This window comes from Oncorhynchus clarkii, chromosome 2 (assembly GCF_045791955.1).
Source record: "Oncorhynchus clarkii lewisi isolate Uvic-CL-2024 chromosome 2, UVic_Ocla_1.0, whole genome shotgun sequence".
Taxonomy (NCBI): domain Eukaryota; kingdom Metazoa; phylum Chordata; class Actinopteri; order Salmoniformes; family Salmonidae; genus Oncorhynchus; species Oncorhynchus clarkii.
In genome coordinates, this window is record NC_092148.1 from 33,499,401 (window position 1) to 33,527,285 (window position 27,885).

The window sequence follows — 27,885 nt, forward strand, 5'->3', positions numbered from 1 at the left end:
AACCATACCCGACCAAAACATAGAAATACAAAACCTAGACATACAAACATAGAATGCCCACCCACATCACACCCTGACCAAACAAAAAATAGAAATATGCAAAGCAATCTACGGTCAGGGCGTGACAATATGTTTAAAAGTCCCACCAACCCCTCATAAAATGTCACCTTTCATCTTATCGGCATTGGCACGTATTAAATCATGAACATTCTATTGTTGTTCTCTGACATCAAACTTGTCCTTGTCATTATGAAAAAGTATAAACAAAACGTGCAGCTTGCATGCAGCAGCTTGGTCCAAATATCTTTGTTACCTGCTCTATTTTTTTGCAGCAACAAAAAAAGCATCCGTTTACAAATGTATTTAGGATAAATAAATCTAGCAAGCCAGGCAACTAAATGCAACTTTCCAGACGTTGTTTTGTGTTGTTGTTAGCTTGTTAGTTAAAGTGAAACTGACAGCGTTTTAGCAACAGGAAATCTTATTTAAATCTGATCATATACACCCCCAGGAAGAATATAACAAAAAATATATATTTTCTGACAAGCATTTTCATAAACACAAAGAATGTTTGGGAGTAATGTATAGCAAGGCATTTGTGAAAATTCTATAGCAATATAGAGTAAGAAAGCGTCCGTGCGTTTGGACAATTAATAGGCACTGCAGTATATACAACCTAATAAAAACATCTGTCTTGTCCAGGACTGGAGTCTACGCAGACCGGTGCGCCATAGCCAATCAACGCTAAAGTAGGCCTACATGCAAATAAGCCATTTACCACACGGGCCTGCCATCCTTTGAACTGGACTGTGTGTCATTCCCGTGATTGTCTCCACCCCCTCCAGGTGTCGCTTATTTTCCCCAGAGTATTTATCCCTGTGTTTCCTGTCTTTCTGTGCCAGTTTGTCTTGTATGTTAGTCAAGTCAACCAGTGTGTTTTTCCCATACTCATTTTTGCCCTTCTCTTTTTGATAGTCTTCCTGGTTTTGACCCCCGCCTGACTCTGGTCTACATTCTCGCCTGCCTTATCATCCTGCCTGCCCTTCAGTACCCTTTGACCTTCTCTTGCCTTACCTTATTGGATTAATACATATTGTAAGACTCAAACAATCTGCCTCCTGTGTCTGCATCTGGGTCTCGCCTTGTGTCATGTGTTTACATGTAGTAGCAACAGCGCAACTTTAGATCATTAAAGAGCATTCGCCAAAAGCCAAAAAAATAATAGTAGCCTGCTCATCCTTCTGTCCTAACCTATGTTTTGACAACTGAATGGGACCTTGCCTGCCTACCCGCCCATTTGATCGACGTCAAGAGATTTGCAAACCATGGATAACAGTCGTTCAAGTTCCGCATAGCGATTCACATTTTGTTTTGCAATCTAACCAAATGACACCTACATCTCTAGCTGTAGCCACCGAAAACAATGAGGGGGGGAAAAGTTGGTCACTCACCCACTCCTCCAATGACATGACATCCTCCTAGCAGCTAGCTAACATTAGACTCTGTGTTTTTAGCTTGCTCAATAAATAATGAATGCAGCACTGCTGTGTGGTGCAATCAATGTATTGTAATGTAGTTGAGTAGCCAGTCTAGGCGACTGCTCAATTGGGCCTACATGTTTGTCCTTTGCATGGTGTTTTGATGCAGGTTTAGTTTGTTTGGATTATTCATGGTCAAGGTTTAAAAACCAAAGCCAGACTGCCACATTTTAGTAGCCTAGCTAGGACTGTGGCATGTCCATACACTTTCCCTTTGCTGCGAGCTGTAAATGGGACACAAAAGCAGCGCAATTGAAGTTTAATTCACCGATTCCAGTGCATCAGGCTGTAATTTCATAAAGTAGATCACCGTTGACTTGCTTGTGTCTGTCCTGTTGCCTATTGTCCTTGGTAATTTATACCAGCGTATAAATCCTTTATCTTAACTTTTTTGACAACCAAGATGACATTTTCTGTAGGCTACAGCAATGACTCATTGGAACTGAAACTTGGCATGGACATTTAGCCTACAACACTTTAAACTTTCTGTCTGTGCGATTAGTGATGATATAATGCAGCACACTGGCCGGCTCATGTGTGTGGCTCTGGGAAGAGGGTTGTTTGTGTGTGTGGCAATGCACTGCTGTTTGGCGGGCAGCACGTTGGCAGTGCTTGCTGTGACTTGTAGTGCAGCGCAGTGCGGGTGGTATGGTAGGGGGCCAAACGATTTGGCTTGTCAAATCATTTGAACGGCCTGGATAGAAATCTGTCATGCCTTGTGTTTGACACATGCGCTAGCCTATTACCCATGTTATGATTGACTTGTGATAATTTCCCTGGCTAGTTTGATTGTATAGAAATTCCCGTTCTTTGTTACAATCATCCGTTTTTGTTCAAAATATTGAGTCACTGAAACAGTGCATCAAATTGGTGGAGGCGGCAAACAATGTAACAGGCCAGCTTTGATTTAAAATCTGATAGCATTATCTTGTGGACTACCAAGAAATGTATTGGTGAATTATATTAATCATGCATTGAACTGCACCCATCTATTTTGCCTTAGTGTACGTCATGGATTTCTTTGGTCAATAGAACCTATTTTTAAAACCACAAGTTGGTTTTGAAGCACAAACTGGGAATTCATTTGATATCTTTGACTGATGTTTTGATTGTCTGTCCTTTTCATATCTGCAAAGTAGTTAAAGTGCTGTCAGTTCCACTATTATCTAGATGGCTATCCAGCTCATATAATTACCAGAACATATCTGACAACATTTTGAGTTTAGCTGTAGTCTCTCTCTCTCTCTCTCTCTCTCTCTCAGGAGGCCAGAGTTTGGTGCTGAGCTGTGCCAACCACTCCTCAGGAACCACAAGTGCTCCCCTTTCTGGCACTGGCCATTTTTGTTCTTGTGTCTAGACTACAGGAAATGCAACATTAAGTTTGTTTACAACCAACAGGAACTTGAACCAGAAGCTGTTATGCGATTTAAGAGTGCTACCCAGAGTGTGTGTGGTGGTTCAACCCCAATAGATTTGGCTGTGATCGAAAAGAAACAGAATAATAAATATAATACTGTATTTTAGGATACATATAGTGCATATTGCAGAATATAAATTGGTCGTAGAATCATAACTCTAAGCCGGCGAGCAACAAGTAATGTAAAAAGTCCCTAATTCTAAGAATTTATTGTATGTTAGTTATTGTATGTTAGTAAGATTACGATACACTGTTATTGACAGGCACAAATAAATAATCATGACACAAAGCCATTGTTTTGATGAACATTTTTAGTGTAGAGATTAGGGTTACAGTAAGGACAGCACATCTGTCCTTACCGTGACGAACGCACGACTCTTGTCAGTGAAAGCTTAGTGTGTGTGTGTGTGTGTATGCACGCGTGTGCGTATTTGTTCTGGGTTAGCTCAGACGCCAGCGAGATTCCCTCAGCACCCTCTTAAATCCATACCCAATAAAAATCAGCGCCGTCTCGAAAAACAAAAGCCAGGGAAAACATCTGTAAAACATTGATTTTGCAGACTGCAAACCAACTGCATACCTAATGAGAAAATAAATCATTTTTGATTAATTAACCTCAAATTTGAGAATCCAAATTGCCACAAGGGAGATGACAAGCCCAACAGGCGTGATCGGTAGGTAGGCCATAGCTAGTGTTCAGGTGTCCCTGCTGGTTTCGGCTCCACTGACAGGGGGAGAGCTTTTATACAAGCTGGTAGTCCTAGTTTACTTCTCTATTCAACAATACGACACAAACATGCTTCTCCTGTACTCATTAGACAAACATGCATACTGTTCCTGTTATAATTAGCATACTCTTGTCATATGTTTTCCACTGATGACGCCAGGAGTGAGAGCAGGTTGAATTATGTCGCCAATACAAGCAAGCATCTTTTCCCCCTACATCATGTAATGTTGTCAACAAACATATTTAACATATAAAACTGATGTGAGATTATCCACCAAAAACATTACTTTGTCTCACACACCCCACAGAAGAATACCTCACATACAGAAACAGACACACACACACAGCTCCAGACACACCAGAGAGAAATAAGCAAACACACACCGGGACTCCGCGAGGGTGCTGAGAGCTGAGTTTAGTTGCATTCACAGCACAGCTGGTTCACCAAGGCCGAAAAAAAGAAGAGTGTTTATTTGTTTTTTAATACTGCAGAGACAGTGGTTTGACAGATCTGCTCGAACGGAATCATAGCAGGATACAGCTGAAGGAGCGTGAGAAATGTCTAATTTTGTATTTATTTTTCATTTGGTTTATCACTGTTTTTGGTCTGTCATAGTTAATTATTGTAGCATAATTTAGTTTTTTACATGTATAGATTAAAATCAAATTTTACTGGTCACATACACATGGTTAGCAGATGTTAATGTGAGTGTAGCGAAATGCTTGTGCTTCTAGTTCCGACCATGCAGTAATATCTAAAAATGTCCCTTTAGCGAAAGCATAATCACTGTACATTAACCAGGATGCTAGGCAGATGACCTCCTAGCTTGTGATGGTCAGACAGTGGGTCATTGTAATGCTGTTCAGAATCACAACAGAGATTTATGGTCACAGTTCCCAGAATGCAATGTCACTCTGTCACCCCCTCATCAATCTACTCTCTCTCTCGCTCTCCTTCTCTCAGGATATTTCCCTTGGGCATGAGACTGAATCATTTTTAATGCCCAACTTTCTGAATGATCAATAATATGAAATGTTTACTATAAATATCTCAGTTTAAACTTTTCCAAATGCTCAGACATTTTCCATAGATTTTTACAAGTCAAATGTCACAACTCAGTTTGTGCCCCCCCCCCCCTTTTTTGTTACCCAACTTTGAACCTAAATCCAATGACATGGTGAAAACGCAACTAACTGTGAATCAAAAATAAACATTGAACTGACATCTGTGCCTAGTGGGTAGTGTAGGAAACATAACGCTGCCTCAAACATTTACATTTTGACATTGCGTGACGTCGCCAATTTCCAAGCATATTGAAAGAGTTGCTTTATGATCAGATGCACTCTATTGTGTTACTGTCCTGCTACAGTCGGCACAACGCTGCTTCAGACTGACCGTGTGTCTAATTTGCTACCGAACACAAATAAGTGCACAATACACATCAAGTCAAACCAACACAGCATTCCTCTTTCTCCTCACTCGTAAAACTGTTATCTTAACGAGACATGTCCCATGATCTGCGCACTGAGATATCGAACGTCATTAATTGTCTTCCTTTCCTAATTTACAAGGGGGTGACGTGTCCTTTTGAAAATGTGAAGAAGAAAGAAAAAGAGAAACGTAAACCCCTTTGACGAATGTGCCTCCTGAATCACACATTCCCATGACAACCGGGGCAGCTTGCCATGCCACTGAGAGGCTGTGAGGGGTGACATAGGTGGCATTCTCACAGTCTCGATCACACCAATGCATCATTTCCTGGACCTGGACCTGAAACTCATACATACAACTAACTGTTTTAACTGTCTTTTAACCTCTTTTCCTCTCTCGGTGTGTCATTCCTTCTCCCTCTCACTTTCTTTGGGGGGGACAATATTTAGTTGAGAGCGGACCTACACAAACAAATGGAGAGCAAAGGGAGAATCTAGTGAAAGAAGACTGATGTTAGGATATAAAATGATATAGGTAAGGTATAAGTAATAAATAAGAGGGGGATGTATTATATTTATATAAATACTGTAAGTTTGATGATATCTCCATGTCGAAACCATACTACCTTCCTCTGTGTCCCCGTATAACCTTGAACGCCTGCATGACAGTCACACCCGTTTACCATTTCATCACGGTAAATGGAACAAAGTATACAAATATATATATGAATAAATATCCTTTCAAACTGCATCGGAATCATCACCTGCCCAAAAATGAACTTCAACATTTTAAACCGGTAATTTCCCATAATGACCAAGCAAACGGAAGCTCAGAAACATAGCAGATGCTTTCACATGACATTCCACAGCTAGAAAAAGAGCCTGTATGCAAACCAGAAATGTTTTTGATGTGGATACTGGACCCGTGTGTTGTTTTTTTATGGAGTTTTTGGTGTCTTTTTAAAGGGTTGGGGCAAAGCAGAAGGCACATTTTTGTTCTACATTCATGGACAATTAATCTTCCAATGTTGTTCATGGATATTTCAAATTTGAATGTATTTATTTATCATGAACATGTACACTCTTAAGTAATGAAAAGGAGGTAGAGAACAATACCTTGTTATTTTATCCTAATACAATATTTATAAGTTGTAACAATTATAATTTACAAACTAGCACATTTCTTTTATAACTCATTAGGTGTTCAGATTCACTCCAAATATAGTCTTTGGACTATAGTCCCTAAAGAGTTTGATAAAATGACATTGATGCATTCAAAGATGGCCACACTATACAAGTAGATGCATATTATCACCAATGCTAATATGGTAAAATATTCAAACAAATACCTGTTCTTTCCATAAACCATAGGACCAAATGACACCAACTTTGGAATGTCTTAACTTAGTTTGAGAGAAGCTAAGGGATTGGTCAAAAGATCAAAGAACATTTTTGATTTTATGTGTCCATTTAAACCACTCTAAATCCACTCCACATGGGTCTATCATCTTGAAACATGTAATCGCTATCATAGATGTCCCTAAGATGAACCACACTTAATTTGGTATTGACATCTCAATAAACAAGGTGACTATTAAAAACTAAATCTTTGCATATGTAATGCTAATGCTCAAAATCATCTGCAATCATCTTCTCCTCGTGAACCATATGTCAGATTCACTCCAGATTTTGTATGTAGACTCATTACATCACCCTTGAATGGTTTTGAGAAATAAATAATATATTTTTTCAAAGATGCCAGCACTGTACCTATAGATGCACGTTAGCAGATATTCTACAAATACTTTACAAATCTTCTCTCGAACAATAAATCTGATTTAATCCAGATTTGGTATAGAGACTCAATGAATTAGCCTCTAATGAATATGATAATGATTACTTGCTGCATTTAATGTCAGCCACACTGCACCATTAGATGGCATTATATTACACCAGGACTATAAGAACTGAACCGATGGACATGGGGCCATGAAATTTGGTATGTAAACTTTATGTATGTCCTTACAAGCTGTGTGAATATAAAGTCACTGCAACCTTAGATGACTGCACCAGACCAATTGGTGGCACTATAGATGTCATTGGCACCAGAGACACCATATGATACTAGAGAATGAACTATTTATCAAGAGGACCTTGTCTCGTGCAAATTAATGCTAGATTTAAATTATGTAGCTGAACAATGTCAAATATTGTGAAAATAATGCTGAAAATAGTTCACATATCTTAACATTGGTCAAATTGACCACAGAATGGGGACTTTAAAACTGCTGCGTTCAAAGATCGCCAACTTATAGCACTCAACTTAACTTGCATCATCCTTGTGATATTAAGAGATAAACATGGTCGTGTTTTCACAAATTGCACATAAAGGAAGATAGTTCATCCTTTTAATTCCGTTTTGAATTCTTATCTATCATAATGTGCGCTGACATATTCGGGGACAAACTGTACGTCAATAATAGTAATAGTGCTGATGAAACTGCCTGGCATTCCCTTTATCTCGGAAATACTGTTGTGTCAATCAAACATTGAGATAATAACATATTATAATGTTGATCTGATCGTAAAAGATCTCACTTTGCACAACATGTTATACATTATTGTATCGTCCCTGTCATAGACAGGCCTTGTAAATAAGAATTTGTTCTTAACTGACTTGCCTAGTTAAATAAAGGTTTATTTATTTTTTAAAGAGGTGGAAAAAAGGGGAAATGAAAGAATCTGTCAATCTTATCAAATAAAGGCAATCAGGTATGGTCTAAGACAAGCATCTTTAAAAATAATCTGAATACTGTAGGTCTAGGCGTTTTGGAGACATGTACTTAAAAATAATCTGAATACTGTAGGTCTAGGCGTTTTGGAGACATGTACTTAAAAATAATCTGAATACTGTAGGTCTAGGCGTTTTGGAGACATGTACTTAAAAATAATCTGAATACTGTAGGTCTAGGCGTTTTGGAGACATGTACTTAAAAATAATCTGAATACTGTAGGTCTAGGCGTTTTGGAGACATGTACTTAAAATAATCTGAATACTGTAGGTCTAGGCGTTTTGGAGACATGTACTTAAAAATAATCTGAATACTGTAGGTCTAGGCGTTTTGGAGACATGTACTTAAAAATAATCTGAATACTGTAGGTCTAGGCGTTTTGGAGTACATAATCTGAATACTGTAGGTCTAGGCGTTTTGGAGACATGTAATAATCTGAATACTGTAGGTCTAGGCGTTTTGGAGACATGTACTTAAAAATAATCTGAATACTGTAGGTCTAGGCGTTTTGGAGACATGTACTTAAAAATAATCTGAATACTGTAGGTCTAGGCGTTTTGGAGACATGTACTTAAAAATAATCTGAATACTGTAGGTCTAGGCGTTTTGGAGACATGTACTTAAAAATAATCTGAATACTGTAGGTCTAGGCGTTTTGGAGACATGTACTTAAAAATAATCTGAATACTGTAGGTCTAGGTTTTGGAGACATGTACTTAAAAATAATCTGAATACTGTAGGTCTAGGCGTTTTGGAGTATGTACTTAAAAATAATCTGAATACTGTAGGTCTAGGCGTTTTGGAGACATGTACTTAAAAATAATCTGAATACTGTAGGTCTAGGCGTTTTGGAGACATGTACTTAAAAATAATCTGAATACTGTAGGTCTAGGCGTTTTGGAGACATGTACTTAAAAATAATCTGAATACTGTAGGTCTAGGCGTTTTGGAGTCATGTACTTAAAAATAATCTGAATACTGTAGGTCTAGGCGTTTTGGAGACATGTACTTAAAAATAATCTGAATACTGTAGGTCTAGGCGTTTTGGAGACATGTACTTAAAAATAATCTGAATACTGTAGGTCTAGGCGTTTTGGAGACATGTACTTAAAAATAATCTGAATACTGTAGGTCTAGGCGTTTTGGAGACATGTACTTAAAAATAATCTGAATACTGTAGGTCTAGGCGTTTTGGAGACATGTACTTAAAAATAATCTGAATACTGTAGGTCTAGGCGTTTTGGAGACATGCACTTAAAAATAATCTCAATACTGTAGGTCTAGGCGTTTTGGAGACATGTACTTAAAAATAATCTGAATACTGTAATACTGTAGGTCTAGGCGTTTTGGAGACATGTACTTAAAAATAATCTGAATACTGTAGGTCTAGGCGTTTTGGAGACATGTACTTAAAAATAATCTGAATACTGTAGGTCTAGGCGTTTTGGAGACATGTACTTAAAAATAATCTGAATACTGTAGGTCTAGGCGTTTTGGAGACATGTACTTAAAAATAATCTGAATACTGTAGGTCTAGGCGTTTTGGAGACATGTACTTAAAAATAATCTGAATACTGTAGGTCTAGGCGTTTTGGAGTCATGTACTTAAAAATAATCTGAATACTGTAGGTCTAGGCGTTTTGGAGACATGTACTTAAAAATAATCTGAATACTGTAGGTCTAGGCGTTTTGGAGACATGTACTTAAAAATAATCTGAATACTGTAGGTCTAGGCGTTTTGGAGACATGTACTTAAAAATAATCTGAATACTGTAGGTCTAGGCGTTTTGGAGACATGTACTTAAAAATAATCTGAATACTGTAGGTCTAGGCGTTTTGGAGACATGTACTTAAAAATAATCTGAATACTGTAGGTCTAGGCGTTTTGGAGACATGTACTTAAAAATAATCTGAATACTGTAGGTCTAGGCGTTTTGGAGACATGTACTTAAAAATAATCTGAATACTGTAGGTCTAGGCGTTTTGGAGACATGTACTTAAAAATAATCTGAATACTGTAGGTCTAGGCGTTTTGGAGACATGTACTTAAAAATAATCTGAATACTGTAGGTCTAGGCGTTTTGGAGACATGTACTTAAAAATAATCTGAATACTGTAGGTCTAGGCGTTTTGGAGACATGTACTTAAAAATAATCTGAATACTGTAGGTCTAGGCGTTTTGGAGACATGTACTTAAAAATAATCTGAATACTGTAGGTCTAGGCGTTTTGGAGACATGTACTTAAAAATAATCTGAATACTGTAGGTCTAGGCGTTTTGGAGACATGTACTTAAAAATAATCTGAACTACTGTAGGTCTAGGCGTTTTGGAGACATGTACTTAAAAATAATCTGAATACTGTAGGTCTAGGCGTTTTGGAGACATGTACTTAAAAATAATCTGAATACTGTAGGTCTAGGCGTTTTGGAGACATGTACTTAAAAATAATCTGAATACTGTAGGTCTAGGCGTTTTGGAGACATGTACTTAAAAATAATCTGAATACTGTAGGTCTAGGCGTTTTGGAGACATGTACTTAAAAATAATCTGAATACTGTAGGTCTAGGCGTTTTGGAGACATGTACTTAAAAATAATCTGAATACTGTAGGTCTAGGCGTTTTGGAGACATGTACTTAAAAATAATCTGAATACTGTAGGTCTAGGCGTTTTGGAGACATGTACTTAAAAATAATCTGAATACTGTAGGTCTAGGCGTTTTGGAGTGTACATGTACTTAAAAATAATCTGAATACTGTAGGTCTAGGCGTTTTGGAGACATGTACTTAAAAATAATCTGATACTGTAGGTCTAGGCGTTTTGGAGACATGTACTTAAAAATAATCTGAATACTGTAGGTCTAGGCGTTTTGGAGACATGTACTTAAAAATAATCTGAATACTGTAGGTCTAGGCGTTTTGGAGACATGTACTTTAAAAATAATCTGAATACTGTAGGTCTAGGCGTTTTGGAGACATGTACTTAAAAATAATCTGAATACTGTAGGTCTAGGCGTTTTGGAGACATGTACTTAAAAATAATCTGAATACTGTAGGTCTAGGCGTTTTGGAGACATGTACTTAAAAATAATCTGAATACTGTAGGTCTAGGCGTTTTGGAGACATGTACTTAAAAATAATCTGAATACTGTAGGTCTAGGCGTTTTGGAGACATGTACTTAAAAATAATCTGAATACTGTAGGTCTAGGCGTTTTGGAGACATGTACTTAAAAATAATCTGAATACTGTAGGTCTAGGCGTTTTGGAGACATGTACTTAAAAATAATCTGAATACTGTAGGTCTAGGCGTTTTGGAGACATGTACTTAAAAATAATCTGAATACTGTAGGTCTAGGCGTTTTGGAGACATGTACTTAAAAATAATCTGAATACTGTAGGTCTAGGCGTTTTGGAGACATGTACTTAAAAATAATCTGAATACTGTAGGTCTAGGCGTTTTGGAGACATGTACTTAAAAATAATCTGAATACTGTAGGTCTAGGCGTTTTGGAGACATGTACTTAAAAATAATCTGAATACTGTAGGTCTAGGCGTTTTGGAGACATGTACTTAAAAATAATCTGAATACTGTAGGTCTAGGCGTTTTGGAGACATGTACTTAAAAATAATCTGAATACTGTAGGTCTAGGCGTTTTGGAGACATGTACTTAAAAATAATCTGAATACTGTAGGTCTAGGCGTTTTGGAGACATGTACTTAAAAATAATCTGAATACTGTAGGTCTAGGCGTTTTGGAGACATGTACTTAAAAATAATCTGAATACTGTAGGTCTAGGCGTTTTGGAGACATGTACTTAAAAATAATCTGAATACTGTAGGTCTAGGCGTTTTGGAGACATGTACTTAAAAATAATCTGAATACTGTAGGTCTAGGCGTTTTGGAGACATGTACTTAAAAATAATCTGAATACTGTAGGTCTAGGCGTTTTGGAGACATGTACTTAAAAATAATCTGAATACTGTAGGTCTAGGCGTTTTGGAGACATGTACTTAAAAATAATCTGAATACTGTAGGTCTAGGCGTTTTGGAGACATGTACTTAAAAATAATCTGAATACTGTAGGTCTAGGCGTTTTGGAGACATGTACTTAAAAATAATCTGAATACTGTAGGTCTAGGCGTTTTGGAGACATGTACTTAAAAATAATCTGAATACTGTAGGTCTAGGCGTTTTGGAGACATGTACTTAAAAATAATCTGAATACTGTAGGTCTAGGCGTTTTGGAGACATGTACTTAAAAATAATCTGAATACTGTAGGTCTAGGCGTTTTGGAGACATGTACTTAAAAATAATCTGAATACTGTAGGTCTAGGCGTTTTGGAGACATGTACTTAAAAATAATCTGAATACTGTAGGTCTAGGCGTTTTGGAGACATGTACTTAAAAATAATCTGAATACTGTAGGTCTAGGCGTTTTGGAGACATGTACTTAAAAATAATCTGAATACTGTAGGTCTAGGCGTTTTGGAGACATGTACTTAAAAATAATCTGAATACTGTAGGTCTAGGCGTTTTGGAGACATGTACTTAAAAATAATCTGAATACTGTAGGTCTAGGCGTTTTGGAGACATGTACTTAAAAATAATCTGAATACTGTAGGTCTAGGCGTTTTGGAGACATGTACTTAAAAATAATCTGAATACTGTAGGTCTAGGCGTTTTGGAGACATGTACTTAAAAATAATCTGAATACTGTAGGTCTAGGCGTTTTGGAGACATGTACTTAAAAATAATCTGAATACTGTAGGTCTAGGCGTTTTGGAGACATGTACTTAAAAATAATCTGAATACTGTAGGTCTAGGCGTTTTGGAGACATGTACTTAAAAATAATCTGAATACTGTAGGTCTAGGCGTTTTGGAGACATGTACTTAAAAATAATCTGAATACTGTAGGTCTAGGCGTTTTGGAGACATGTACTTAAAAATAATCTGAATACTGTAGGTCTAGGCGTTTTGGAGACATGTACTTAAAAATAATCTGAATACTGTAGGTCTAGGCGTTTTGGAGACATGTACTTAAAAATAATCTGAATACTGTAGGTCTAGGCGTTTTGGAGACATGTACTTAAAAATAATCTGAATACTGTAGGTCTAGGCGTTTTGGAGACATGTACTTAAAAATAATCTGAATACTGTAGGTCTAGGCGTTTTGGAGACATGTACTTAAAAATAATCTGAATACTGTAGGTCTAGGCGTTTTGGAGACATGTACTTAAAAATAATCTGAATACTGTAGGTCTAGGCGTTTTGGAGACATGTACTTAAAAATAATCTGAATACTGTAGGTCTAGGCGTTTTGGAGACATGTACTTAAAAATAATCTGAATACTGTAGGTCTAGGCGTTTTGGAGACATGTACTTAAAAATAATCTGAATACTGTAGGTCTAGGCGTTTTGGAGACATGTACTTAAAAATAATCTGAATACTGTAGGTCTAGGCGTTTTGGAGACATGTACTTAAAAATAATCTGAATACTGTAGGTCTAGGCGTTTTGGAGACATGTACTTAAAAATAATCTGAATACTGTAGGTCTAGGCGTTTTGGAGACATGTACTTAAAAATAATCTGAATACTGTAGGTCTAGGCGTTTTGGAGACATGTACTTAAAAATAATCTGAATACTGTAGGTCTAGGCGTTTTGGAGACATGTACTTAAAAATAATCTGAATACTGTAGGTCTAGGCGTTTTGGAGACATGTACTTAAAAATAATCTGAATACTGTAGGTCTAGGCGTTTTGGAGACATGTACTTAAAAATAATCTGAATACTGTAGGTCTAGGCGTTTTGGAGACATGTACTTAAAAATAATCTGAATACTGTAGGTCTAGGCGTTTTGGAGACATGTACTTAAAAATAATCTGAATACTGTAGGTCTAGGCGTTTTGGAGACATGTACTTAAAAATAATCTGAATACTGTAGGTCTAGGCGTTTTGGAGACATGTACTTAAAAATAATCTGAATACTGTAGGTCTAGGCGTTTTGGAGACATGTACTTAAAAATAATCTGAATACTGTAGGTCTAGGCGTTTTGGAGACATGTACTTAAAAATAATCTGAATACTGTAGGTCTAGGCGTTTTGGAGACATGTACTTAAAAATAATCTGAATACTGTAGGTCTAGGCGTTTTGGAGACATGTACTTAAAAATAATCTGAATACTGTAGGTCTAGGCGTTTTGGAGACATGTACTTAAAAATAATCTGAATACTGTCTAGGTTTTGGAGACATGTACTTAAAAATAATCTGAATACTGTAGGTCTAGGCGTTTTGGAGACTAGGCGTTTTGGAGACATGTACTTAAAAATAATCTGAATACTGTAGGTCTAGGCGTTTTGGAGACATGTACTTAAAAATAATCTGAATACTGTAGGTCTAGGCGTTTTGGAGACATGTACTTAAAAATAATCTGAATACTGTAGGTCTAGGCGTTTTGGAGACATGTACTTAAAAATAATCTGAATACTGTAGGTCTAGGCGTTTTGGAGACATGTACTTAAAAATAATCTGAATACTGTAGGTCTAGGCGTTTTGGAGACATGTACTTAAAAATAATCTGAATACTGTAGGTCTAGGCGTTTTGGAGACATGTACTTAAAAATAATCTGAATACTGTAGGTCTAGGCGTTTTGGAGACATGTACTTAAAAATAATCTGAATACTGTAGGTCTAGGCGTTTTGGAGACATGTACTTAAAAATAATCTGAATACTGTAGGTCTAGGCGTTTTGGAGACATGTACTTAAAAATAATCTGAATACTGTAGGTCTAGGCGTTTTGGAGACATGTACTTAAAAATAATCTGAATACTGTAGGTCTAGGCGTTTTGGAGACATGTACTTAAAAATAATCTGAATACTGTAGGTCTAGGCGTTTTGGAGACATGTACTTAAAAATAATCTGAATACTGTAGGTCTAGGCGTTTTGGAGACATGTACTTAAAAATAATCTGAATACTGTAGGTCTAGGCGTTTTGGAGACATGTACTTAAAAATAATCTGAATACTGTAGGTCTAGGCGTTTTGGAGACATTACTTGAATACTGAGACATGTACTTAAAAATAATCTGAATACTGTAGGTCTAGGCGTTTTGGAGACATGTACTTAAAAATAATCTGAATACTGTAGGTCTAGGCGTTTTGGAGACATGTACTTAAAAATAATCTGAATACTGTAGGTCTAGGCGTTTTGGAGACATGTACTTAAAAATAATCTGAATACTGTAGGTCTAGGCGTTTTGGAGACATGTACTTAAAAATAATCTGAATACTGTAGGTCTAGGCGTTTTGGAGACATGTACTTAAAAATAATCTGAATACTGTAGGTCTAGGCGTTTTGGAGACATGTACTTAAAAATAATCTGAATACTGTAGGTCTAGGCGTTTTGGAGACATGTACTTAAAAATAATCTGAATACTGTAGGTCTAGGCGTTTTGGAGACATGTACTTAAAAATAATCTGAATACTGTAGGTCTAGGCGTTTTGGAGACATGTACTTAAAAATAATCTGAATACTGTAGGTCTAGGCGTTTTGGAGACATGTACTTAAAAATAATCTGAATACTGTAGGTCTAGGCGTTTTGGAGACATGTACTTAAAAATAATCTGAATACTGTAGGTCTAGGCGTTTTGGAGACATGTACTTAAAAATAATCTGAATACTGTAGGTCTAGGCGTTTTGGAGACATGTACTTAAAAATAATCTGAATACTGTAGGTCTAGGCGTTTTGGAGACATGTACTTAAAAATAATCTGAATACTGTAGGTCTAGGCGTTTTGGAGACATGTACTTAAAAATAATCTGAATACTGTAGGTCTAGGCGTTTTGGAGACATGTACTTAAAAATAATCTGAATACTGTAGGGCGTTTTGGAGACATGTACTTAAAAATAATCTGAATACTGTAGGTCTAGGCGTTTTGGAGACATGTACTTAAAAATAATCTGAATACTGTAGGTCTAGGCGTTTTGGAGACATGTACTTAAAAATAATCTGAATACTGTAGGTCTAGGCGTTTTGGAGACATGTACTTAAAAATAATCTGAATACTGTAGGTCTAGGCGTTTTGGAGACATGTACTTAAAAATAATCTGAATACTGTAGGTCTAGGCGTTTTGGAGACATGTACTTAAAAATAATCTGAATACTGTAGGTCTAGGCGTTTTGGAGACATGTACTTAAAAATAATCTGAATACTGTAGGTCTAGGCGTTTTGGAGACATGTACTTAAAAATAATCTGAATACTGTAGGTCTAGGCGTTTTGGAGACATGTACTTAAAAATAATCTGAATACTGTAGGTCTAGGCGTTTTGGAGACATGTACTTAAAAATAATCTGAATACTGTAGGTCTAGGCGTTTTGGAGACATGTACTTAAAAATAATCTGAATACTGTAGGTCTAGGCGTTTTGGAGACATGTACTTAAAAATAATCTGAATACTGTAGGTCTAGGCGTTTTGGAGACATGTACTTAAAAATAATCTGAATACTGTAGGTCTAGGCGTTTTGGAGACATGTACTTAAAAATAATCTGAATACTGTAGGTCTAGGCGTTTTGGAGACATGTACTTAAAAATGTACTAATCTGAATACTGTAGGTCTAGGCGTTTTGGAGACATGTACTTAAAAATAATCTGAATACTGTAGGTCTAGGCGTTTTGGAGACATGTACTTAAAAATAATCTGAATACTGTAGGTCTAGGCGTTTTGGAGACATGTACTTAAAAATAATCTGAATACTGTAGGTCTAGGCGTTTTGGAGACATGTACTTAAAAATAATCTGAATACTGTAGGTCTAGGCGTTTTGGAGACATGTACTTAAAAATAATCTGAATACTGTAGGTCTAGGCGTTTTGGAGACATGTACTTAAAAATAATCTGAATACTGTAGGTCTAGGCGTTTTGGAGACATGTACTTAAAAATAATCTGAATACTGTAGGTCTAGGCGTTTTGGAGACATGTACTTAAAAATAATCTGAATACTGTAGGTCTAGGCGTTTTGGAGACATGTACTTAAAAATAATCTGAATACTGTAGGTCTAGGCGTTTTGGAGACATGTACTTAAAAATAATCTGAATACTGTAGGTCTAGGCGTTTTGGAGACATGTACTTAAAAATAATCTGAATACTGTAGGCGTTTTGGTAGAATACTAGGAATACTGTAGGTCTAGGCGTTTTGGAGACATGTACTTAAAAATAATCTGAATACTGTAGGTCTAGGCGTTTTGGAGACATGTACTTAAAAATAATCTGAATACTGTAGGTCTAGGCGTTTTGGAGACATGTACTTAAAAATAATCTGAATACTGTAGGTCTAGGCGTTTTGGAGACATGTACTTAAAAATAATCTGAATACTGTAGGTCTAGGCGTTTTGGAGACATGTACTTAAAAATAATCTGAATACTGTAGGTCTAGGCGTTTTGGAGACATGTACTTAAAAATAATCTGAATACTGTAGGTCTAGGCGTTTTGGAGACATGTACTTAAAAATAATCTGAATACTGTAGGTCTAGGCGTTTTGGAGACATGTACTTAAAAATAATCTGAATACTGTAGGTCTAGGCGTTTTGGAGACATGTACTTAAAAATAATCTGAATACTGTAGGTCTAGGCGTTTTGGAGACATGTACTTAAAAATAATCTGAATACTGTAGGTCTAGGCGTTTTGGAGACATGTACTTAAAAATAATCTGAATACTGTAGGTCTAGGCGTTTTGGAGACATGTACTTAAAAATAATCTGAATACTGTAGGTCTAGGCGTTTTGGAGACATGTACTTAAAAATAATCTGAATACTGTAGGTCTAGGCGTTTTGGAGACATGTACTTAAAAATAATCTGAATACTGTAGGTCTAGGCGTTTTGGAGACATGTACTTAAAAATAATCTGAATACTGTAGGTCTAGGCGTTTTGGAGACATGTACTTAAAAATAATCTGAATACTGTAGGTCTAGGCGTTTTGGAGACATGTACTTAAAAATAATCTGAATACTGTAGGTCTAGGCGTTTTGGAGACATGTACTTAAAAATAATCTGAATACTGTAGGTCTAGGCGTTTTGGAGACATGTACATGTACTTAAAAATAATCTGAATACTGTAGGTCTAGGCGTTTTGGAGACATGTACTTAAAAATAATCTGAATACTGTAGGTCTAGGCGTTTTGGAGACATGTACTTAAAAATAATCTGAATACTGTAGGTCTAGGCGTTTTGGAGACATGTACTTAAAAATAATCTGAATACTGTACTTAAAAATAATCTGAATACTGTACGTCTAGGCGTTTTGGAGACATGTATTTAAAAAATAATCTGAATACTGTAGGTCTAGGCGTTTTGGAGACATGTACTTAAAAATAATCTGAATACTGTAGGTCTAGGCGTTTTGGAGACATGTACTTAAAAATAATCTGAATACTGTAGGTCTAGGCGTTTTGGAGACATGTACTTAAAAATAATCTGAATACTGTAGGTCTAGGCGTTTTGGAGACATGTACTTAAAAATAATCTGAATACTGTAGGTCTAGGCGTTTTGGAGACATGTACTTAAAAATAATCTGAATACTGTAGGTCTAGGCGTTTTGGAGACATGTACTTAAAAATAATCTGAATACTGTAGGTCTAGGCGTTTTGGAGACATGTACTTAAAAATAATCTGAATACTGTAGGTCTAGGCGTTTTGGAGACATGTACTTAAAAATAATCTGAATACTGTAGGTCTAGGCGTTTTGGAGACATGTACTTAAAAATAATCTGAATACTGTAGGTCTAGGCGTTTTGGAGACATGTACTTAAAAATAATCTGAATACTGTAGGTCTAGGCGTTTTGGAGACATGTACTTAAAAATAATCTGAATACTGTAGGTCTAGGCGTTTTGGAGTCATGTACTTAAAAATAATCTGAATACTGTAGGTCTAGGCGTTTTGGAGACATGTACTTAAAAATAATCTGAATACTGTACGTCTAGGCGTTTTGGAGACATGTATTTAAAAAATAATCTGAATACTGTAGGTCTAGGCGTTTTGGAGACATGTACTTAAAAATAATCTGATTACTGTAGGTCTAGGCGTTTTGGAGACATGTACTTAAAAATAATCTGAATACTGTAGGTCTAGGCGTTTTGGAGACATGTACTTAAAAATAATCTGACTACTGTAGGTCTAGGCGTTTTGGAGACATGTACTTAAAAATAATCTGAATACTGTAGGTCTAGGCGTTTTGGAGACATGTACTTAAAAATAATCTGAATACTGTAGGTCTAGGCGTTTTGGAGACATGTACTTAAAAATAATCTGAATACTGTAGGTCTAGGCGTTTTGGAGACATGTACTTAAAAATAATCTGAATACTGTAGGTCTAGGCGTTTTGGAGACATGTACTTAAAAATAATCTGACTACTGTACGTCTAGGCGTTTTGGAGACATGTATTTAAAAAATAATCTGAATACTGTAGGTCTAGGCGTTTTGGAGACATGTACTTAAAAATAATCTGAATACTGTAGGTCTAGGCGTTTTGGAGACATGTACTTAAAAATAATCTGAATACTGTAGGTCTAGGCGTTTTGGAGACATGTACTTAAAAATAATCTGAATACTGTAGGTCTAGGCGTTTTGGAGACATGTACTTAAAAATAATCTGAATACTGTAGGTCTAGGCGTTTTGGAGACATGTACTTAAAAATAATCTGAATACTGTAGGTCTAGGCGTTTTGGAGACATGTACTTAAAAATAATCTGAATACTGTAGGTCTAGGCGTTTTGGAGACATGTACTTAAAAATAATCTGAATACTGTAGGTCTAGGCGTTTTGGAGACATGTACTTTAAAAATAATCTGAATACTGTAGGTCTAGGCGTTTTGGAGTCATGTACTTAAAAATAATCTGAATACTGTAGGTCTAGGCGTTTTGGAGACATGTACTTAAAAATAATCTGTATACTGTAGGTCTAGGCGTTTTGGAGACATGTACTTAAAAATAATCTGAATACTGTAGGTCTAGGCGTTTTGGAGACATGTACTTAAAAATAATCTGAATACTGTACGTCTAGGCGTTTTGGAGACATGTATTTAAAAAATAATCTGAATACTGTAGGTCTAGGCGTTTTGGAGACATGTACTTAAAAATAATCTGATTACTGTAGGTCTAGGCGTTTTGGAGACATGTACTTAAAAATAATCTGAATACTGTAGGTCTAGGCGTTTTGGAGACATGTACTTAAAAATAATCTGAATACTGTAGGTCTAGGCGTTTTGGAGACATGTACTTAAAAATAATCTGAATACTGTAGGTCTAGGCGTTTTGGAGACATGTACTTAAAAATAATCTGAATACTGTAGGTCTAGGCGTTTTGGAGACATGTACTTAAAAATAATCTGAATACTGTAGGTCTAGGCGTTTTGGAGACATGTACTTAAAAATAATCTGAATACTGTACGTCTAGGCGTTTTGGAGACATGTACTTAAAAATAATCTGAATACTGTAGGTCTAGGCGTTTTGGAGACATGTACTTAAAAATAATCTGAATACTGTAGGTCTAGGCGTTTTGGAGACATGTACTTAAAAATAATCTGAATACTGTAGGTCTAGGCGTTTTGGAGACATGTACTTAAAAATAATCTGAATACTGTAGGTCTAGGCGTTTTGGAGTCATGTACTTAAAAATAATCTGAATACTGTAGGTCTAGGCGTTTTGGAGACATGTACTTAAAAATAATCTGAATACTGTAGGTCTAGGCGTTTTGGAGACATGTACTTAAAAATAATCTGAATACTGTAGGTCTAGGCGTTTTGGAGACATGTACTTAAAAATAATCTGAATACTGTAGGTCTAGGCGTTTTGGAGACATGTATTTAAAAATAATCTGAATACTGTAGGTCTAGGCGTTTTGGAGACATGTACTTAAAAATAATCTGAATACTGTAGGTCTAGGCGTTTTGGAGACATGTACTTAAAAATAATCTGAATACTGTAGGTCTAGGCGTTTTGGAGACATGTACTTAAAAATAATCTGAATACTGTAGGTCTAGGCGTTTTGGAGACATGTACTTAAAAATAATCTGAATACTGTAGGTCTAGGCGTTTTGGAGACATGTACTTAAAAATAATCTGAATACTGTACGTCTAGGCGTTTTGGAGACATGTATTTAAAAATAATCTGAATACTGTAGGTCTAGGCGTTTTGGAGACATGTACTTAAAAATAATCTGATTACTGTAGGTCTAGGCGTTTTGGAGACATGTACTTAAAAATAATCTGAATACTGTAGGTCTAGGCGTTTTGGAGACATGTACTTAAAAATAATCTGAATACTGTAGGTCTAGGCGTTTTGGAGACATGTACTTAAAAATAATCTGAATACTGTAGGTCTAGGCGTTTTGGAGACATGTACTTAAAAATAATCTGAATACTGTAGGTCTAGGCGTTTTGGAGACATGTACTTAAAAATAATCTGAATACTGTAGGTCTAGGCGTTTTGGAGACATGTACTTAAAAATAATCTGAATACTGTAGGTCTAGGCGTTTTGGAGACATGTACTTAAAAATAATCTGAATACTGTAGGTCTAGGCGTTTTGGAGACATGTACTTAAAAATAATCTGAATACTGTAGGTCTAGGCGTTTTGGAGACATGTACTTAAAAATAATCTGAATACTGTACTGGCGTTTTGGAGACATGTACTTAAAAATAATCTGAATACTGTAGGTCGGCGTTTTGGAGACATGTACTTAAAAATAATCTGAATACTGTAGGTCTAGGCGTTTTGGAGACATGTACTTAAAAATAATCTGAATACTGTAGGTCTAGGCGTTTTGGAGACATGTACTTAAAAATAATCTGAATACTGTAGGTCTAGGCGTTTTGGAGACATGTACTTAAAAATAATCTGAATACTGTAGGTCTAGGCGTTTTGGAGACATGTACTTAAAAATAATCTGAATACTGTAGGTCTAGGCGTTTTGGAGACATGTACTTAAAAATAATCTGAATACTGTAGGTCTAGGCGTTTTGGAGACATGTACTTAAAAATAATCTGAATACTGTAGGTCTAGGCGTTTTGGAGACATGTACTTAAAAATAATCTGAATACTGTAGGTCTAGGCGTTTTGGAGACATGTACTTAAAAATAATCTGAATACTGTAAGGCGTTTTGGAGACATGTAATAATCTGAATACTGTAGTCTAGGCGTTTTGGAGTCATGTACTTAAAAATAATCTGAATACTGTAGGTCTAGGCGTTTTGGAGACATGTACTTAAAAATAATCTGAATACTGTACGTCTAGGCGTTTTGGAGACATGTATTTAAAAAATAATCTGAATACTGTAGGTCTAGGCGTTTTGGAGACATGTACTTAAAAATAATCTGATTACTGTAGGTCTAGGCGTTTTGAAGACATGTACTTAAAAATAATCTGAATACTGTAGGTCTAGGCGTTTTGGAGACATGTACTTAAAAATAATCTGACTACTGTAGGTCTAGGCGTTTTGGAGACATGTACTTAAAAATAATCTGAATACTGTAGGTCTAGGCGTTTTGGAGACATGTACTTAAAAATAATCTGAATACTGTAGGTCTAGGCATTTTGGAGACATGTACTTAAAAATAATCTGAATACTGTAGGTCTAGGCGTTTTGGAGACATGTACTTAAAAATAATCTGAATACTGTAGGTCTAGGCGTTTTGGAGACATGTACTTAAAAATAATCTGACTACTGTACGTCTAGGCGTTTTGGAGACATGTATTTAAAAAATAATCTGAATACTGTAGGTCTAGGCGTTTTGGAGACATGTACTTAAAAATAATCTGATTACTGTAGGTCTAGGCGTTTTGGAGACATGTACTTAAAAATAATCTGAATACTGTAGGTCTAGGCGTTTTGGAGACATGTACTTAAAAATAATCTGAATACTGTAGGTCTAGGCGTTTTGGAGACATGTACTTAAAAATAATCTGAATACTGTAGGTCTAGGCGTTTTGGAGACATGTACTTAAAAATAATCTGAATACTGTAGGTCTAGGCGTTTTGGAGACATATACTTAAAAATAATCTGAATACTGTAGGTCTAGGCATTTTGGAGACATGTACTTAAAAATAATCTGAATACTGTAGGTCTAGGCGTTTTGGAGACATGTATTTAAAAATAATCTGAATACTGTAGGTCTAGGCGTTTTGGAGTCATGTACTTAAAAATAATCTGAATACTGTAGGTCTAGGCGTTTTGGAGACATGTACTTAAAAATAATCTGTATACTGTAGGTCTAGGCGTTTTGGAGACATGTACTTAAAAATAATCTGAATACTGTAGGTCTAGGCGTTTTGGAGACATGTACTTAAAAATAATCTGAATACTGTACGTCTAGGCGTTTTGGAGACATGTATTTAAAAAATAATCTGAATACTGTAGGTCTAGGCGTTTTGGAGACATGTACTTAAAAATAATCTGATTACTGTAGGTCTAGGCGTTTTGGAGACATGTACTTAAAAATAATCTGAATACTGTAGGTCTAGGCGTTTTGGAGACATGTACTTAAAAATAATCTGAATACTGTAGGTCTAGGCGTTTTGGAGACATGTACTTAAAAATAATCTGAATACTGTAGGTCTAGGCGTTTTGGAGACATGTACTTAAAAATAATCTGAATACTGTAGGTCTAGGCGTTTTGGAGACATGTACTTAAAAATAATCTGAATACTGTAGGTCTAGGCGTTTTGGAGACATGTACTTAAAAATAATCTGAATACTGTACGTCTAGGCGTTTTGGAGACATGTACTTAAAAATAATCTGAATACTGTAGGTCTAGGCGTTTTGGAGACATGTACTTAAAAATAATCTGAATACTGTAGGTCTAGGCGTTTTGGAGACATGTACTTAAAAATAATCTGAATACTGTAGGTCTAGGCGTTTTGGAGACATGTACTTAAAAACAATCTGAATACTGTAGGTCTAGGCGTTTTGGAGTCATGTACTTAAAAATAATCTGAATACTGTAGGTCTAGGCGTTTTGGAGACATGTACTTAAAAATAATCTGAATACTGTAGGTCTAGGCGTTTTGGAGACATGTACTTAAAAATAATCTGAATACTGTAGGTCTAGGCGTTTTGGAGACATGTACTTAAAAATAATCTGAATACTGTAGGTCTAGGCGTTTTGGAGACATGTATTTAAAAATAATCTGAATACTGTAGGTCTAGGCGTTTTGGAGACATGTACTTAAAAATAATCTGAATACTGTAGGTCTAGGCGTTTTGGAGTCATGTACTTAAAAATAATCTGAATACTGTAGGTCTAGGCGTTTTGGAGACATGTACTTAAAAATAATCTGTATACTGTAGGTCTAGGCGTTTTGGAGACATGTACTTAAAAATAATCTGAATACTGTAGGTCTAGGCGTTTTGGAGACATGTACTTAAAAATAATCTGAATACTGTACGTCTAGGCGTTTTGGAGACATGTATTTAAAAAATAATCTGAATACTGTAGGTCTAGGCGTTTTGGAGACATGTACTTAAAAATAATCTGATTACTGTAGGTCTAGGCGTTTTGAAGACATGTACTTAAAAATAATCTGAATACTGTAGGTCTAGGCGTTTTGGAGACATGTACTTAAAAATAATCTGAATACTGTAGGTCTAGGCGTTTTGGAGACATGTACTTAAAAATAATCTGAATACTGTAGGTCTAGGCGTTTTGGAGACATGTACTTAAAAATAATCTGAATACTGTAGGTCTAGGCGTTTTGGAGACATGTACTTAAAAATAATCTGAATACTGTAGGTCTAGGCGTTTTGGAGACATGTACTTAAAAATAATCTGAATACTGTACGTCTAGGCGTTTTGGAGACATGTATTTAAAAAATAATCTGAATACTGTAGGTCTAGGCGTTTTGGAGACATGTACTTAAAAATAATCTGATTACTGTAGGTCTAGGCGTTTTGGAGACATGTACTTAAAAATAATCTGAATACTGTAGGTCTAGGCGTTTTGGAGACATGTACTTAAAAATAATCTGAATACTGTAGGTCTAGGCGTTTTGGAGACATGTACTTAAAAATAATCTGAATACTGTAGGTCTAGGCGTTTTGGAGACATGTACTTAAAAATAATCTGAATACTGTAGGTCTAGGCGTTTTGGAGACATGTACTTAAAAATAATCTGAATACTGTAGGTCTAGGCGTTTTGGAGACATGTACTTAAAAATAATCTGAATACTGTAGGTCTAGGCGTTTTGGAGACATGTACTTAAAAATAATCTGAATACTGTAGGTCTAGGCGTTTTGGAGACATGTACTTAAAAATAATCTGAATACTGTAGGTCTAGGCGTTTTGGAGACATGTACTTAAAAATAATCAAATACATAAAATAAAATGGTGGACCTCATTGAAATGGTATTTTCACGGATTTCAGCACACAGTCAATAACATCTACTTTTATGTGTACATAAAAGAAAATGGAAGAAGAAAATACAAACTGCTGTGGTAGGTGACAATGAAAGGTTATGGTTGGCAAGAACACACTTCGTACGATACAGCTGTCATTATACGCTTGCTGTCTGTGTCCCATATCCTTCAGGTTGATGTCTGCCTCTTCTTATTTACAATCTCAATAACATCACCTTGGAAACACAGTTGTAGTGATGGATGGGGACGCTCTGCATGAACCTCGTTCCAATTCAGGTGCCAATTCTCCCAAAAAAGGCAAAGAAAAATGAAACAAGAAATTTAAAAAAGATATATTGAAAATAAATAAAGACATCAGACGGTAGATGGATTGAGCCCAAATAAGATGCTGAGTTATATTTATCAGTTAAGAAAACATGGCTAAAACATGTTTTCTTAACTGCCAAGTTCACATACCACCATCACCAGTCCGTAAGAAAGATATCCAGATGAGCATGTCTGTTGGCATGTCCTAAATGGTTCAAATCACCTCAGGTATAGTAGATGTTTCTCTTCTGTGAAGAACAAGACTCCTTCTCATTGCACTGTCAACACACTGCCAACTGCTTCTTTCCCTGCTTTTAGGTTTCCTCTCTGACATTGGCACCTTTGTGTTTCCAATTAGAATACTTCAACATGATGCCTGAGTAATTAGTCACCACAGTGACGCAGAGACGTTGATGTTCATGTAGGTTCCATGTCCTTAGAATACCGCTGTTTGGTTGAAGCTACACACAAACCTGCCCGTAAGTTGAAAGATCTTTCTTTGGATATTATTTTATGTGCATACCTAATAAAACAGTTTGTTTTGTATCGTTATGAGATAACCAATGGGCCAGTCTAATGTCACAGGGACAGGGGACAGCTGGGTGACACTGCATTTGAAAGGGCTCTAGCGTGAGTCCTGTAAGAAAATACAAACTAGCAGGATGTGAAAGGACATAAGGAGGAAAACAAAGTTTGACTGATTGATCTGGTCTGGCTTTTACAGTGAGGACAAGGAGACATGTTTTCCAGAAGAAAGGTCTTGACAAATGGAAACAAAGTTCAATTAAAATAGAGGAGGAAGAAAGCATTGATTGATAAGAGGGATATATTTAAACTGGTACCCAGAGTGCAGAGAAAATCTCTCACACTGATGACACAAATTCTTGAGGGAAATTGATGTTAATTGGTGTCTAGACATTTTATTACTGGGCTAAAACACCAAAGGATGGCTATCTCACTATCTCTTAGTCTATATACTATCCTCCCTCCTTAAATGTATTAAAGTTCAGTTAAATACAGGACTTATTCATTGGTCTATAGAGGGAGGAGACTGAGCAACGTAACACCAGTATATTTGTTAGGCGTCATCTTTCCCTAAGTGTTCCAGTAAGGTTATTTGAGGTCTTTGGGCTACACTCCTCTTTCCATCCCCTGTTCCATTTTTTGTGTGTAAACGCAAGCGCAATCTGAAGGGGGTAAAACAGGAGCATAACCTATACCGAACGGCATATCTACGAAAAGTTATGACCCTTAAAAAGGTGTTTCTAGGTGAGTGGCACTATTATCAGATGGCAGTAATGTGGAACAGACGACGTTGTGCAAAAATGATGAATTGAAAACTGAGAGATATCGCGTTTCCAGAGGACATTTGCATTTGTATCTTTCATGGAATGGAAAGAACAGGTGCTGTGTGAACGGGTCATACTCATGTTAATGCAATTTAGGAGTTGCTTTAGGAAGACATTACCCCTCTGTCTGTCTCTACAAAACCTGTTTAGAGTTTATCAAGAACCATGGCTATAATGGCTACCATATAAACAGTTGGTTAATGTTAAGAGAAGCTTGCCTTTTCTACAAGAAATATGGTACACGAACCGCCGTAGCAAGCTAACAAACACCACATATCAACAGGTTTTGTATGTATTTGGGTGGATAAGGATAAAATGAATTTGGAATGAAATATCAATCTAACGAATTCAGTGATGTACTACAACTAAAAAATATATATTTTAAATGGACACACAGAAACACTTTGTGTGGATGAGCCTGTGAGCATGTGTCACTTTTTAGTGGAAAATTACAGCTCTCCGAACAATTCCTCAGCAGGATCCCCATTCTGAAGTGTATTTTCCCTGCAAAATCACAATTATTTTCCTCATGCTCACTTGTAATGGGCATCCCTACTGTGCTGAAGAAGGCACTTTTATTCATAAATGTATTACTGGCACAGAACCACTAGCTTATTTCTTATGGTAGGACCGGAAGGGGGTTATTGACATAATAACATTCTTCCATTTTAAAAATGCCTCTCTATCACTAAAAACAATGCAATTCACTAGGTGGAAGCTTTTGTACTATTGAAACCCCCACTACAGCAGGCAAAACACATAAGTGTAGGGAGGAATAAAGAGGTCAGATTTATGACACCAAACAAGTAAAACAAAAGGACCAGATGTCATAGTAAATACTGGATAGGGAAAAGGCCCCAAAAGCAATTATTTTAAAAACATGATCAATAGCAA